The sequence below is a fragment of the Aulonocara stuartgranti genome (assembly GCF_965226115.1).
Source record: "Aulonocara stuartgranti genome assembly, chromosome: 8".
In the NCBI taxonomy this organism is placed as follows: domain Eukaryota; kingdom Metazoa; phylum Chordata; class Actinopteri; order Cichliformes; family Cichlidae; genus Aulonocara; species Aulonocara stuartgranti.
The window spans coordinates 4197758-4214982 of NC_138959.1; the positions used below are offsets into that span (position 1 = coordinate 4197758).

At 39.5% G+C, this 17225-nt stretch overlaps 1 long non-coding RNA gene across 1 annotated transcript; it reads left to right on the top strand.

Moving 5' to 3' along the window:
• Positions 1-8558: 8558 nt before the first annotated feature.
• On the top strand, positions 8559-16843 carry LOC309713481. The gene is made up of 3 exons (XR_014278593.1): positions 8559-8598; positions 8892-8988; positions 16688-16843. It is a non-coding gene; the product is annotated as an uncharacterized lncRNA (long non-coding RNA).
• Positions 16844-17225: the final 382 nt, after the last annotated feature.

The following is a 17225-nucleotide window of genomic DNA, read 5'->3' on the forward strand; positions in this document are numbered from 1 at the left end:
AGCTGTCTGAGAGCTAAAGCTCTTCAACCTCAATGAACTGAAACAAAACAAAAGCCTTTCAGTCACAGCTCATCCAAGTGTCCATCGACCTGCATCAGGTCCTACAGGAAACTATTACTTTAAGTTATTGCTGTTAAAGTTAGTTCTGAAAGTATTCAATCACAGGTTGTACTTGGTTTTGTTTGTTGCAGAGTTCTGCAAAAACGTTTTTTTGTTTGTTTTTTAATATAATGAGTTCCTCTTCTGTGGACAGGTATAAAAACTTCACTAAATTATTTATCAGTCACCTTAAAATATTTTTGGCACGTTATCTTTAACTTTCCCACCTTTTTTTAAATCTTATCTTACATGACTATATATGCCTGACTGACTGAGCCTGATTGATATACGATAATCTAACTTTTTTTTATCCCTTTGAAACTTTTTCTGTGACCCCAGTTCTTGAAATTGGACTTCTTCTTTTAAAATCTAGCTTTATTCATTTTAGTCACCACTCATTTGCAAGGAAGAAGTCACCTTCAGGTCCAATAATTAGCCCTAATGAGTCAGTGTGTGTATTCGGGTGTTTTAGTGGTTAAATCTTTTTCAAACGTTAACTTTGAGAGGCTTCAGTATTTCTCTTAATTTGTGCATTTACAGTAAATATCAAAGGAAATTTGATATCCAGCCAGCATGAAAAGCCTATAACAAGAACAATGTAATGCAAAACTGAATGTAGGAAAGTAACACTTTCTATATAGTTTCTGAAAGTATGCTTGTTTAGCGTCCAGCTAAAAAACAAAAGTCAACTCTAGATGTGGCGCTGAGCTGGAGCAGGGGAGTCAAACATAAGGCCTGGGGGCCAGAATTGGCACGTGCCATGCTGATAGATGTCTTTCATATCCTGCAGCAGCATTTCTTCATCATGGAGAAAAAATGTGACATACTGCTGAAATTAAATTTCCTTTTCTCATGTTAAGACATTTGGAGGATTTAATGTGAAAATATATGATATGATACAATATGATGTGATATCAGTGTGAGCTGTGTGTGGCTCTTGTTGTAAAGTCAAAAGGAATAGCTATAAACACAAGGGATGCTCGGACATTTGACTACAAGAATAACAAAAACCTCCAGTAGCTGCGGAGGCTGACTGGCTGGAAACAGGTGTTGAGGACAACACAGGTGAAACTAATCAGAGGGGGGAAACGATCACAAAAGAAGGAAAACCAACCAAGATCAGTCAGAGACGTTATAAGAGAGAGAGGCAGTGCTCAAAGAGTCCTGAACTGAAATCAGTAACAGAAAAGATGGCAGCAGAAGCAGAATTTAGGAGGAAAAAAGTGTTTTTGATGCAAAGTTTTTAAACTTTTTCACTGTTTTGTTACTGGTGATTCTATGCACACACCTTTTATATGTTGTTGATCATTTAAATTATGCTAAATCTAAATAATGCTTCAAAATAAATAAATGTGGTGACTTTTAACGACTTCTGGTTTTGCGATGTCTGCTATTCTGATGAGGAGCTCGGTAAATCTAACTATAAATCTGTCTGTCTTTGGTTTCTTTGAGCAGAAAAGTTAAAGCACAGTGATTTTTTTCTCTCGCTCTGTTATTCACATCAGGGCAGAAATCCACAGACGGGCTTAGTGCTGGACTCTGTTCAGATCTTCCCTTCGATCCAGGTTTCGCTCTGTCTGCTTTCACTCACCCACCAACGGCAGCCGGCTGTCATATTTATCATCTTTATTATTTAATTTAAAATTCTTTGGCTTGAGGATTTTTTTCCCAGGCGATGTACAGAGGTGTTTGTAGATTTATTGTTATAAAAAAAAAGTGATACATTTGACACAGTGGTATTTCATTTTCATTACAGAAATCAAATCTCCTGTCTGTGGGGCTGCAATGGTTTTTCACATCTGCTTAGAGGATTTTATTGATGTATGAAATCAGGTGAAAATTTAGAAACTGTTTGGCTGAGCTCAAATATGAAGGAACAGGACAAAACAAACCTATGATATTTTAACGCTCTGCTATGGAGTTCAGTGTAGTCCTGGTTGTATGGATTCATGCAAATGTAAAAAGAGGTTTACTTCAAACACAGACACGTGGCTCATGTTTAAGACGAGCAGCAGGTGGCAGAGGTGAGAGAAAATGATGCCATTAGATCAAAAGATCTTGTGGAGGAAGGTGGGATTTTTCAAAGCATCGTCTCTGAAAGTGTCTCCACCTGAGACAGACATGTCTGACTGCACAAGCGTCAAGCTTAGGCGCTTTCTTTTTTTGCAAAGCTAAGATAGTTGAGTTGGATGCAAATGAGATGCTGCACATTTTTATGTGTGTGGATGAGGCAGGATTTGACTTGAATAAAGTAAAGAGGCCTGAGTGGATGTGCCAGACCACCACAATGAGTGTTGCTAATGCTCAGCATGGGGTAATTTACCATGCTGCATCCTTGAGAGCTGCTCCACAGACTGGCTTCTTCAGCTGTTGTACATGGCCTCTCCAGTGCCCTCATTCCCCCAAATGAGAGGCTGACTGTGAAAGCCAATATGCCACCCAATGTGGAAATTTGTAGGTTTTCACCACTCGAACCATGTGAGGGAACGGATTGAAAGCCACCAACAGATAATAATGAAGTTCCTGCCACTGAAGTCATTTAAACCCTAGTAAGGAAGTCTTCTCTGTTTCGAGGTGGAAGGTGTATGATTGAGAAATTCATATTCAGATGTTCTGACTGTGAGGACATCACGCCACCGACTTGTTGAGGCTCAGGAAGGCATATAAAAGACACTCCCCTCTGTGTTTCAAGGGAAGTGATTGGATGTGATGTAGGAACAGCGATGTGGTGTGACACAGATGACAGACAGGATGTTCCTGTAATATTTCATTTTGTTTACTTTTATGGTAATTTTACATTTATGTTTGTATATATACATGTGTGTTGACTCTACTGTACTATATAGCTCCTGCTGCTGGGTTCTATGTTGGAGCCTTTTTTTTCTTTGTTTCTAAGACATATAGTTTCACGTGTCATTTTGCGTTTCTCAATTTCACTTTAGTTAGAGGAGTTCAGACATTCAAGAGGGGCTCAGAGCCAGCTGAGGTGGTTCAGGCACTTTACACGGACACCATCTGGGTGACGTGTCCTACCGTGAGACCCTGGGATAGACCAAGGACACACTGAAGAGATTAGATCTCCTGGCTGACCTGAGAACACCTCGTGTTCCCCAAGATAAGGTGGAGGATGTGGTTGGGAAGAGGGAGGTCTGGGCTTCTCTGTTTAGGATGCTATCCGCACAACCCGGTCTTGGAGAAGCAGAAAATGGATCAAATGAATGGATCTGCAATATTTGTATAAAGTTTGAAATAAATCCTTAAAGTTTCATTTTTGTGTTAACACTTGAACACTTGTTACTCTACATTAGGCCTGTACTTTTTTGCAGTACTCTCTTCAAAGAGTACAGTAAGGTTTGGGAAGAAATATCAAAACATTTGGGATCTTAACACAGAGGTGAGAAGTTTTTATTCATTGGCCAACATCATGGTCTGTAAGATTTATTTTAAAATGTTTTTCTTGTTTAGCTCTTAGTTTGGGATTTTCTGTTGCGATTCCTTGAATCTAGTTTCTGATAACTTAGCTGTTTTTAACTGTCATATTTCTGTTGTTATGTGTCTCTAGTGTCTTTGTTAGATTTAACTTCTGTCTCATCTTTGTTCACCTGCCTCTCATCACCCTGCTGTGTCCACTTCTCATAATTACCCTCCTGTACAAAATGTTTTCTTCAGTCTTTGTTTCAGCATGCTGTTAACCTCCCTTATGTGTTTCTGGTTGTGTACACCTGTGCACATCTTTGGATTTTGACACTTTATGTATATTAGTCCTGGATTTATTGTACACGTGCCAGAATAAACAGCTCACCTTTGTTTGGATTTGGGTCCTAATTCAGTCGCTAAGTGATGGACTTTGAGTGGTTTGACATTTGAGAAAGGTTCAGATTGCTTCAGTGTCTTTTGCACAGATTATTATGAGAAATGGATTAAAAGTGGTGAGAATGAACTTTCTGGTATGAGAATTGCTTCAAAAACTATAAAGCCCAGTATAAGTTTTTCTAAGTCTGTATAAATCCATCTACTCATGACATTTTACTTCAAGGTAATGTAATTAGGAAGGGGGAGTAGTTTTTTTTAACTGTTTGACTGCAGGCCTTATCTTGGCTTAACATCCACCAGAACTCTCTGAGACCTGTTCTATAAGTAGGATCTGAAATCATCAGCAGGATTTCATCTTAAACTTTGGGGTTAACCCGTGTTTGATACATCACCATGGTAACTTGTTCTCACCGGAGTGCATTCCTATGGTTAATCATACTGTCAACATTATCTGCTCTGGAGGAGGTCATGTGCCAGATTAGAGCTCACCGCTTTAAATCTCCTACCGACCAATCAAATCTCTGGAAAATAGCATCACTGTTCCTGAAAGATCTCTTGAATCTGTGCACAAAGAAGTGGGAGGAAAATGAGTTTTGAAACTTTGCCAGCGTCTGCTGCTGCTTGGAACATAATAAAACAGATTAAAGCTGCTGCTGACACTTTTGAACGGACAAAGGGATTTTTAATTAAGCTCATGAGTGAAGTGATGACTCTGCATTACATTCTTCAGCTCTCAGATCAGGAAGCATCCTTGAGTCAGCAGGGGAGGGGGATGTTTGGGCACACACAATCAGCCATTGTTCTCCTGGAGGCCTCTCCATCACATGTTTGATATTGCTTCATTTTGTTTCTTTGAAAACAGTCAAGTGATATTCCAGAAAGCTGTTGAGCAACAAAAAGCAGCAACATGGCATCCATGAAGGAATCAAAGGACTGTAAATGTGGAAACTGTCAGCACACATTTAAGTCTTTCTGCTGCTTTCATCTAGTGAGCATATATTTCATCAAAGGCAGATGGTCGCCTGTTCGATGTCTCCTTAGGAAATGAACGATAAAGTGACAGAGGCTGGTTTATATGTGGAAGTGAGAAAGTGCCATTAAATGCTCACTAAACATCCTGATCTAGCTTTACAGAGGCAGTTTAAATTTGCTGTGCTGCATTTAATAAACAACTTTTATTCTATTGTATTTTGTATTTTGATCTGAAAAGTTTTATACTGTGATATGTATACTAGGAGACTGTAATAGGTGTGTACAGTGTGTTCCTATACATGACAAAGGATTTAATTTTTCTACAAATTTTTCTAGAAAAAAAAAATAAAATAAAAAATAAAAATTAATTATATGTTCATTTGTGCATAACTGATATGATTTAGATATTAAAGTTTGACCATGTTAACCTGTGTTAGCTGAAATTCCTTATGTGAAGGTTGTTAGCCAGATCTATTATGTTGATGACTGATATTTATGTTACAGTTTTAACTCAAATTTACACAAAGGATGAGACAAAAAAAAAACCCAATTGTTACATCAGATATTAAATAATATTCAATCCAAGGATTCAAAGTTACTTTGGATGCAGTTTAACGAGCTTTGGCACAGATAAGCTCTTTCAGCTTTCCACAGGTTTTTGCACAGGCAGGCTGACACATCAGGAAGAATCCCACTGATCTGGTGATGAAAGGGCAGCTGTGGTTAAATACTGCAGGTCAGTATTGATTAGAAACAGGTGTGCGAGCAGAGATAAGTACAGTTAACAACATACACATGCAGAAACGATAGAAAGGTGGTTGGTCTCAGCCTGAGAGGACAAGGGGAACATGACCTACTCACATATATTAAACTATTTCCTATCTTTGGACATTAATTTTCATACAGATGCTTTGTGCAAAATTGCATTTGTTGGGTATTTCACAGAGGACTCATTCTTTGCTGCACCAGTCACTTCAGTGCAAAGGACAGAGCAAAAAAAGAAAATTGAAATCTTGCAGAATAATGTCAGGATGTTTTTTCTTTAAAGCTTTAATGCACTTGTTAAATGAATGAACTTACTGCAGTTTTTTGTCTTTGTCTTTTGTTGCACTGTATTTAGCTTTTGACTTCATTTCACCTTTGTTTTGTCATTTTATCTATAAGATGGATCGATGAATATTTAGTCAACATCTAGCCCACTTTATAAAGCCAGTAGATTTCTCCCTGTGGTTGAGTGGCCTTTTTGACTTCTTCCCACACTCCAAACATGCATGGGTTAGGTTAATCACCCATAGGTGTGAGAGTGAATAGCTGTCTCTCAGTGTTACCCCTGTGATAGACTAGAGACCTGTCCAGGGTGCACCTACATTTCACCCCATGACAGCTTGGATAAAATGAACGGAGGATGAGGAGACATGTTGGACATTAAAATCTGGACATAGACAGCACCTGTGAGTCAGGTACACCTTACTGTACTTCTGCAGAAGACTGTATGAGAAGGACCACACCTGTCAATCATCTATCATCACTGTCTAGTGGATTGTGTATCAAGTATCCAGTGCTGTGAAGCGAGGCAATCTCTTGTGTGAAAAAAACACCCAGATGAACGGACTGTGATGCCCTAATGCACCACTAACTGCTGCGTAACAGAGACACGCCAGCAGCTTTGACAAAACAGCATTAATTGACTCCCCGGGAATAAGAAAGAGAGCGGGTAGTTTGGCAGGCTGGGTGAAGGGGGGCTGTTGTTTTGTAGCAAAGAAGCTGAGGGAATGTACCAAGAGGAGTGGAAAGCAGGGGCCAGAGATGCAGGTCTGAGCAGGTCTGGAGGGTCAAAGTGAGTTTAATAAAGAAAATGCAGAATAATAAACACAAGTCTTGCTTAAAGCATGGACACTGACAGCTCTGGCATGTGCTTGAAAAGGCTTCATGTTTGATGAAATGGTAACTATGAGGCTCTGCTCCACTCGATATACTGCAAACCCTAAGGGAGAGAGAGACTCTCTCAGTCAGTCTGACCAAGATGCCAACAGGGAGTCAGAGGGCTTATGTAGGAACTTATACCAGGAGAGTGTGCAAACAAGCTGGATTTTCTGCTACAGGTGAACAAATAGTCACAAGGCCTTTAAAAAAGGGAGACTTACACAAATGCAGACTAAGACTATTTATTTTAAATTAAATAAACAAGGAAAGAACTTATCCCCGATTCTTTTGTCCCCATGATAGAACAGAGAAAACCGACCCATAGTGTGTTAAAACATTTATATTTCTTTTTAAACATTGCTTATATGGAAAGTTCCTCTTTTCTGTGTCTTTATCTATTAATATGCCTGTGCACTAAAACTTCCTGTTTTTTAGTCTGGGTGAGCACTTTGTGAGTCAAAAGTGGCCTTGCTCTACAAGCCTTCATTATTAAAGTACATAAAACAATATAATAGGAAAATAAGGATACTAAGGATATTGATTTCATGACAAACTCAAGCTAACTATGGTGTCTGTAGTCGGCAGAATTAGTCGTATAAATAAGTGTGTTGTAACAAAAAAATGATGTATGCAAAAGTCAAATCAAAGAGCAACCAAAATCAAAAACGGTATCCCCACTCGCTGTCTGAGGAGGGTGCACAGTATCCTGCGGGACCAACATCACCCTGCGCGCCACCTTTTCCATCTGCTGCCCTCAGGGAGAAGGTACAGGTCTATACAGGCCAGAACATCCAGACTGGCCAACAGCCTGTATCCACAGGCTGTGAGGCTCCTGAACTCTCTGCCCCCCTCTCACGGACAATAACCATATCCAACTTCTTAATAGCAATGAACTGGTCTGCATTGGTGCATCATATCTTTATTCTCTTCCCCCTCCTGCCCCCCCCCCCTCTTTCTTAAATAGATAACTATCATATCTGATATCATATCTCACAGTACAATAATATTGAATGGGTTGCATTGTTGTATTTTGTCATGTTTCTCAGGTCTTTGTCTGAATTTCTACGAACATTATTGCTAAGGATTGTCTTATTGCATTGGAGTCACACTGGGTTAAATATGTACACTTGGGTTTTAAGGGGTATTTATTATTTTCTTCTTTTTTTTGGGTTGTATGGAAGCCCCAAACGCAATTTCATTGTTCTTGACAATGACAATAAATAAATAAATACTAATACTAGGGAGGAGAGGCTCTGAGGGCTTTTGGCACATCAGTGTCACTGATGTGAAAACGAGCTGCACCAGCCCTCCAGTGCCTGCAGATTAGACCTGCCACATAAAAAGGCTGAAAGGAAGAGGGGGTGGAGTGGATCATCATATGAAGCATCAGAGATGGGTTATCTGTTAAAGCGAGACACTGAGCACGAGTCATATGCAGTTAGGATACACCATCATAAAATCTAACTTGCAGCATAAACCAGCATGAGTATGCTGGTTTATACATCTATAGTGTCTCTTACCTGGACACTACAGATGAGTACCGACTTCCTCATGGAGAGTGCACAAGAAGTCTGAAACACTCACCCTCTGATCTCTAACCCTTCATTTAACCTACTGAGATGTGCAGCTGTGGAGCCAGGTGCTAAATCAGTAGCACCTGGAGGTTCTTACATTGTGATTATAAAATGATATAATATAAGTTTTTCTGGGCTTGAAACTTTGAGTTAAAATCCACAGAGAGATGACCGGCTGAATTCTCCAGCTTGTCTGATACTTCCTGCCAATCTGCATGTAAATCTCAAGTTTCTTCATTTATTAACTTTGTGTATTATGGTTACTATGGTGCATTATGCGTTTCTGTTTAGTTTTTTTATTATTATTTTGATTCTTTGGGGTTTTTTTTTTTGTTTGTTTGTTCTAATTGCTGATTAGGCTTAAAGCAGGAAAGCCTCTAAACTCCATAAATATTAGAGCCCTTGGTCTTTATTTAGTCCTAGCTTATATTCTGAGTTGGTTATTTCTTATGCATTTTGTTCATTCCATATTTCTGTTCTTTCTTTCTTTTTCTGTGTTCATGCCATCAGCATCCAGTGTACTTTTAAGATTATGTTTCAGGGTTTTTTTGTGTTCAGTTTTACTTCCCACCTAATCCTTTGTGGGGAAGGGCAAGGCAGTTTCTCTGTGAGTATTTCACCCGCTTATAATTGCTTTCTCTTGTTTTCTGACCGCACCTGTGCCCTTAATTACACTGTATCTATGTGTGTGTGTGTGTGTGTGTGTGTGTGTGTGTGTGTGTGTGTGTGTGTAGGCAGGCTTGCCCCATGGAATGTAAAAAGCAGACATTAATTAAGACCAAAGTTGAAGCAATCTCTCGCCTTACATGCAAAGACTGCACTGTCATAAAGCTTCTAGCTTGTTTGCACAAGAAAATTTAATTAAATTTCTGCCATCTTGTGGCCACAGTTGGCTATTGTCTCCGGAAGCTGGATTAACTCCGCTCGCTTCTGATGCCATTTACATCCGTAGAACCTTAATTGAGAGCAGCATGCCGGATAAACTGTCCCAGGCTTTGCCTTTACTGCTCTGAGATCAGAAACGATCTGTGTCTTGTGTGGAATAGTGCTAGCATTAGCAAAGAAACAATCACTCTGATTTGTTTTGACAGATGTGTTTTCTCTTGCAAGCCACCTCAGGCAACATGTGTGATGTAGAGGAGTTGGAGTGCAGTGTAAAGAAGTTTTTAGAGATGGAGAGGGGAACTCCTGCCATATATGGTTTAAAAAAAAAAGGGCAATATGAACAGATGCATACGCTGTATCAGTTAGTATCTGAGAATTCACTTGGGTGTACCTGTGTTTATCTGTGTTTTCTTGCTATAGCAAGAAAACACCATGAAAAAAATATTGCCGTAAACAGTTTATTTTGCAACACCACAAAACAAAGAATAGTGTATAATATGAAACGATAGACATTTTTATATCGTAATCTGATATATATCGTCATATCGCACAGCCCTAATCCTTTTTTTGTTTATGTTGTTTATGCTCTAGGTAAAAAAAAATTATAAAAATACAAACTTTTTAAAAATGTCTTGTTGTTTCTCTTTTTTTCCTCAGAATAAATTGCGACTAGTCTCAATGGCTGACACGGAGGAGCAACACAGCGACACGTTAACTCCGACTGCTGCAGTTCCTGTATGAACTGAGCAACTCTTAAAATCCAAGGAAAAGCTGAGTGTATTTTACTTAAAGCTCAGATGGACCTTGATGTACTAACATGCAGGCTGCATTCAGGACTTTGTCACACTGTTATATGAAGAGCGGTAACAAGACTTTGTAGTAATTTGTCTTACTATTGTCTTATTTGTTGTGATTTAGGGTCTGTGCGGACAAGCAGAGGTTTTTGTTTGTAACTGTAACCTCGTTTTCAGAGCCTTGTCTAACATTTAATGGTCATGAAATATGTCAGACTTTTTCCTCTACTTAACCAGCTTAGAGAATTTGAACACCGTGGAGAAAAAGGTGTGCATTAAGGATTTTGAACTATGATGTTTAAGTGTTGTCACTGCTGAGGATTCGTGGACACAGATCCTTATTCACTATGCTGCTGTTTACAGTTTAACTTTTCATCAGAACAAGCACTTCTAATTATACTTTGCTCCTCACTGACAAAACAAGTCCCGTAAATACACTTTTATCTTTAAGTTTGGGACAGTAATCTGTCTTAATTTATTATGTGTTGTAGTTATCATATGGGGAAAAGTCCTGTGGTTATCCATCAGTCCTGTTCGAATAAACCCAAAGTTCAGGAACATCTTCTTTAGATCTGTTCAGTTGTATTCATGTGGCACCACTTAAACAGTCAACAAATTTTGACTCAAGTATGTTATATTGTAAGGTAAAGAGCAGAGGTGTGGACTCGAGTCACATGACTTGGACTCGAGTCAGACTCGAGTCATTAATTTTATGACTTTAGACTTGACTTGAAAAAATGTTCTAAGACTTGTGACTTGACTTGGACTTTTACACCAATGACTTGGGACTTGAATTGGACTTGAACCGGTTTACTTGAAAAGACTTGATATTTCACCCCAAATATAAAATTTAACACGCATATTATATAGAGATTGAAAATGTGACGTCATTCACGGGTAGAACCGCAAAGGATTCTGGGAACTCGTGGCAAGAAGTACTAGCGCACGCAGGCTTTCAATTAAAATCAGTTACACAGAGATAAAAAGAAACACAAAAGTGTCAAGAAGCTGTTGTATTATTAACTGCAATAGCCGGTCGCATGACAGCCACGGGAAGCCGACGGGTAAAGAGATCGGTTGTTATCGGATTACGTCGTTGAAGAGAAATTGTTCGAGCCATGTTTCCGAAGTAACAAAGATGCGACGGATGGCCTGGATTGCAGCCATTCAAAGATCAAATATAACGTCCCAGAACCCTCCAGCTCACAGGTTAGTCTGCTCCAAGCATTTCCACAAAGGTCAGTCTGCTGTTGTAGTTAATACGTCATTTTCATAACATAATTGGTGATATAGGTTACAAGCAAGTCTGGCGCTGAACAGAAATTGTTGTGCTATGCTCCTTTGTTTATTGTGCATAAATAGTGAATTGTCCTGACACAATATTGCGTTTCGCTTCTGTTATTATGGTACATTGACAAAAACATATACTTTTATTCACAGGATAAAACAGGTTTTTTGTATCACTAATTGCCCAGTACGATTACAGCATACAGTATTATTGTCACTGCTACATTTCTGTGATGCGTACCAGAAATTATTTCCACTACTAATTAATTACCGTTGAGCTCAAAGGTCCTATTAATAAACGGTTAAGGAATGTGTATTTATGACGACGATTTGTGAGACTGGTAAACTTATGATACGTACGATGGTCTTTCGTTCTACACGGTGCGTTTCAAGGTCCTGCACCCATCCGTCGGTAAACTGTACCTGGGCTTGTTGCAGTCACCTGAAGTTACTAAACTTCATGAGTGTATGCACTCACTCCAAGAACCGTATGCTTATAAATATGCATATAAATATGAGATAGCTGACTTCATCTAACTAGCAAATGTTTTCCAGGCTACGTTGGTGATGCAGTTTTTTTTTAATGTGTGTGATATTTTTGTCATGCGATTTTAAAGCCGGTCCTACAACCGCATCCAAGAATAACATGCAGCTTATCTCAGAACTGTCGGTGAAAATTATTCTTGGAGCTAGGTTTAATTGAGCTGCATTCTAAAGAGGTGCAATTTCACAATTTGTGTATATTTTCTAAGTTCACTATTTTGTCATGTGTTGAGAAAAACACCGATTTAAAAATTACATGGTCTAATATTTACATTTAGCATAACTGCAACATGCTTTTTTTCGTTTTTTTTAATGACTCGAAAGGACTTGAAATTCAAAATTTCAGACTTGTGACTTGACTCGGACTTTTACACCAGTGACTTGAGACTCGACTCTGACTTGCCTGACATTACTTGAGACTTGACTTGAGACTTGAGGATAAAGACTTGAGACTTACTTGAGACTTGCAAAACAATGACCACCTCTGGTAAAGAGCCCAAAGAGTTAATCTCAGACAAATGTTCACACAAATGTGAATTGCATTCACTTCATTAATGAAGTGAATGCAATTCAGTAATCAAAGGTGTTTGGCTATAACTGACTACATGTGTATACTGTATCATAAGTGGACAGAGATGGATGTAAACCACACCTTAACCATTTGGCTGAGGCAAAACTACCACAAGGCAGGGATTCTAACTAAAAGGTACTCTGGATATTATTAAATGTGAACATGTCGTTAAATATGACATTTTTTGTTTGTCAGGTGTCCTGTTTGAAGAAAACACTTGGTAGCCACTTGAATGAATGTAAATAAACACATTTACATGAGGGCAACCTGATTTCAAGGAAATAAAAATGCTCAAATTTGAAAGCTTGTGAGTTATTTTGTTCATGTATCAGCTGTTTAGTAGTTTTATGACAAGATGGATGCTGTCATTATATTTAAGTATAGTGTTTGAGTTAAGGAGAATAAAAGAATATTTAACATTAATTGTACCAATGTTGTTGTGTACGAAGCACAAATTAATTTAAGTTTTAATTTATGAATTTTTGAGTACATGGTGTACTAGGTTGTAATTGCATAGAAATGTACGTTTAAGGATATAAAGAACTATATTTAATGAGTTACAGTGAAAAGAAGTGCTTGGAAATAGTAATATAAACAGAAATTTCAATTTTTCTATTAACGGAAAATATCAGTTAATGATACAGAAAATATACTGTGAATAAATGGAATTTTCTGTTTTATAGCTGAAGGAAATGTCCGTAAATAGTACAGAGAGTATACTGTAAATCTACAGAATTTTCCGTTTTATCATTTACAGAAAGGTCCGTCAAACCTCCGTAAAAAAACAGAAAATGTACTGGCAGAAAATTACCAGGACATTTTCTGTTTTTCTACGGAATATTTTTTTACAGTGTACTTTTACTAAAGGAAAGGTTCTAAACAATTTCTCCAGCTCTTATGACGACCAAAGAATAGTAATTTTTAAGATTCTTGAGCCAGATAGATATCTATATCGATCATCTAGATATAGATGTGTTTCTGTTATGTTCTCCTCTCATTCAGCACACTTTACTCTTGGGTGTTTAATTCATTTATTGCCTGTCTTTCATGCTTTTGCATTCCTTTTTACCGTTATGGACTTTATAGTTTTGGGGCTTTGTATCAGCCACAGTAAAGGATCACTTCTATTTCGTGCTTGTTTCCCGTCTTCACTCTAAGCTGGACTCATTCATTGTGCTCTTCTAAACTAAAAATGAACATGATCTATGAAAAAATAAAAAGACCCAGACTTGAACCCTGAGCCTCTGCACGAAAAGCCACAGAGGCGACCAGCTGAGCCGTCCAGCAGCTCTGACATTTGAGCCTGATATTTCTGTACTAGATGATATTTGGCTTCATCAGCTCTCACAAAGAAGATGGTCAAGCGGTCAATCTGAAATCAGAGCAACGGCGATGGACACAGACACACAACTGGATAACATGGAATCAAATCTGCACTCCTTTAGCACAAAACAAAAGTGCTAAAGGAGTGCAAAAAAGAAAATTGAATTCTGAGTAAGACATCATTTTAGACATAAATGAACCTATACTGGTAATAAATATGGACAGCAGTTTGGAATTGTTAGGGTACCTGGGTCGTTGACCCAGTGTTTTCAGTTTTGTACCTTTATGTGTTCGCATTTTGGTTTATTACTGCGAAGGTTTTGGTTTCTGTTTTGCATTTCTCTTTTCCCCAGTTCTTCTTGGTGTGTGATTTTGTAGTTCTTAAGTTTGGTTCCATACTCCCTCTGTTCTGTGTCCAGTCAGTGTCTGTGTCTGCCCTGGTCTCACATCTCTGTTCCCTCTGTTGCAGTCTGCTTGTGAGTCTGTCTGTAAGTTCAGTCTGTGTTTCCTGTTTTACTTTGAAGGTCCATGTCTTATGTTAATGTGTCTGGTTTCACTTCCTTTGTCTCGTTAGCCCTGATTTGTCCCAGTTGTGTTTCCCTCCTGTTTCCCATTCTGTGTATTTAAGCCCTGTGTTTTCCTTTGTCTGTGTCGTGATCTGCTATCATATATCCTGTGTGTGTCTGCCCGCCTGCCCTATTTGTGTCAAAAAGGATTTTCATATGCTCAGTTGTTTAGACCTGAGGTACAACAGACAGCCTTTCAAAGCATCAAGCATGAAAAATTGTTTTATTTGGTATTGAATCACATTTCAGCAAGTTCAGGATTAATTGCCTGACTCGTACTGCAAAAACTCATATCTCAGCCTCTGTTGAATCAATTATTATGGATATTTTCTAAATCTGTTTCTACTGAGTAAAAGCGTGTTACCAAATCTTTTTAATAGCCACAGTCTTTTTTTTTTTTTTTTTTTCTTTTTTTTTTTAAATGACATCAGAAACAGCAGTATGCGACATTACGTGATGGCAGAGCTTCAGTTCATCCTTTGTCATTTTTTTTTTTTTTTTTAAATAAATAGGACAGGGGGAATGAATGAGAGAAAGAAAGAAAACCAAAGGGGAGAAGAGACGGTGAGAAGGGGGGGGAAGAGAGAGAGAAAAAAAAAAGAACTCCTGGGTCACCTGTATGGAGAAAAAAAACAAACAAACAAACAAAAACAAACAGAGGAGACAGCAAACAACAAAGAGCAACATAATAATAGAGAAAACAAAGCACCATCACAATAAACTAGCTAGTCATAGATATCAGTATTTACTAAGTAATAAACGATATTGTGCAGCACGCAAGATAGACAGCGCACAGTGTGCTTTGAGGCAGCAGCCAAGAAAGCTTTAGTCCGCGTCTGTGAATACCCATGTGTGCATACCTGTGTGGATCAGCATGCTTGCATTCCAAAGGTTTCTCCATGTAATGATCTGCTAGGGAGTGTGGGGGGGCCACAGCCCCGTCCTCCAGGGTGTGAAGCGGGTATGGAGGAGATCAAAACTCCAGACATCCAGAGGCCCCCAGAACACAAGAGACCATGGAAGACCAACAGAGGGGCAGCCGCGCCACTGTTCCAGTAAGAGCTGAGGAGAGTCCCAGATGAGGGCTCGCCCAGCAGCCGCGGAGCAGAAGTCAGGGGGAGTTGCAGTGACGCGCCCGTGAGCTCCGCCGGCCCCCAGCTGCGCCTGAGTGACCGAGCCCTAGGCCGAGAGGCCGGGGGCACCCCACCTCCAAAGGGGCCCGAGCGAGCCCCAGGCCCCAGGCCCCGACAAGCGGCCGCCAAGGAGTGAGCCGGTGTGTACCCGGACGCCCACCCCCAGACACAAAGAACCACCAACACACCGACACCTGAGGGAGTCCGCCACCGGCAGGGGAAGTGGTGGTGGGTGGAGATAGGCCTCCAAACCTTGGAGGGCCTGAGGTGTCCCCAGAGAGGTGGCGTCTGATACCCAACCTGACATATAGACACAGACATACAGGCACACACAGACACAAACATCCATTCCCACCCTCATGCTCTCATATGCACTCACTCCACACTCAACCAACGTGGAGACAGACATAAAGAGACGCTGTACACACAATCACACTCCCCAAGCGTACTCTACAAACCGGGTCTAGGTACCCTTGCCCCTGGAGGGGGGAATTGCACCCAGACCCACAGTCTTGCTCATACTTGCGATATAGTATCCGAAAGCCTGGTTTATGCTCTAAATCATAGATTTATTTCATAGTGTTATCTTCTAATGTTCTTCTATTCCTCCAAACTAACAATATTTTTCAATATTTGTTAGTTTGTTTCCTTTTCCCCACACTTGGTAGTACGTGATTGTATTCGTCTATACCTAATAATAGCTTCTCCATGCTAGCTTTAATTCAAAAGCAGAGAAAGTGTGTCCCCTAAACACGAACGGGGAGCTGGTTCCACAGGAAACGAGCCTATTAGCTGAAGATGCTCTCTTACTTTTAAGCTTATACGCTGATACTATAGTGTTTTAAAAATATGATGAGGACTGATTATTCAAGACTTAGTATGGAAGGATAGTTCTTAAAATCTGGGGTTTACAGGAGGCCACTGAAGAGAATCGAACATGGGAGCAACATCATCAGTCTTTGCCAGTACTCTCTGTAGTATTTTGGATCAACTGAAGTCTTTCCAAAGAGCTTTTAAAACTTGATAATGAGAAATTATAGTAGTTGTAGCCTAAAAGCAACAAATGCACTGTAAACTGATACTGGTACATTTGTCAGGGTCCTCCAGTCCTTATCACAGTTAGCGTAGCCCCAACTCTCCTCGTGAGTCCCGTTTCCATCATCGTGCTATCTTGGTTTTCTGTGTGTTTCCTGTCCTTGTGCAGAACCTGCTTGGAGTGAGATTTCGGATGTGTGAGTCACAGGTTGTGTGAAGAGGAGCTTGGATGTGTGTTCCCTTTCCCGGATTCACTGGATTCCCTTGAGCCCTCTTCCGCCCCATCACTGTATATAAATATCAGTTTGTGTCTAGCTGTAAATAAACTCCGTTTAATGCATCATTCAGAGTCCTGCATTTAAGTCCTGCCTGTTTAATCGTGACAGCATTAAACTCAGTTTCTGCTGGTCTGTAGTGTGTACTTATACTGCGTTATCTATATAAACAAACCACAAACACTTCTGAACTGAGCAGCACAGATTCACAGGCCTGCTTTACTTTAAATCCTTCTCTTAGCAGAGTTGTGATCATTATTTTACTGATGCCATGTTTGGATTTAGATACTTGTAGATGTGACCGGCTGAGGCTCCTGCTGTGTTTTAATGACTCCCGGTCAGTGATCATGTGCAGATTTGTTTTGCCAGTATTATTGTAACTGTGCAGAAATGCAACATAGCCTCAGATCTATTGTTTCTAAATCTTACATA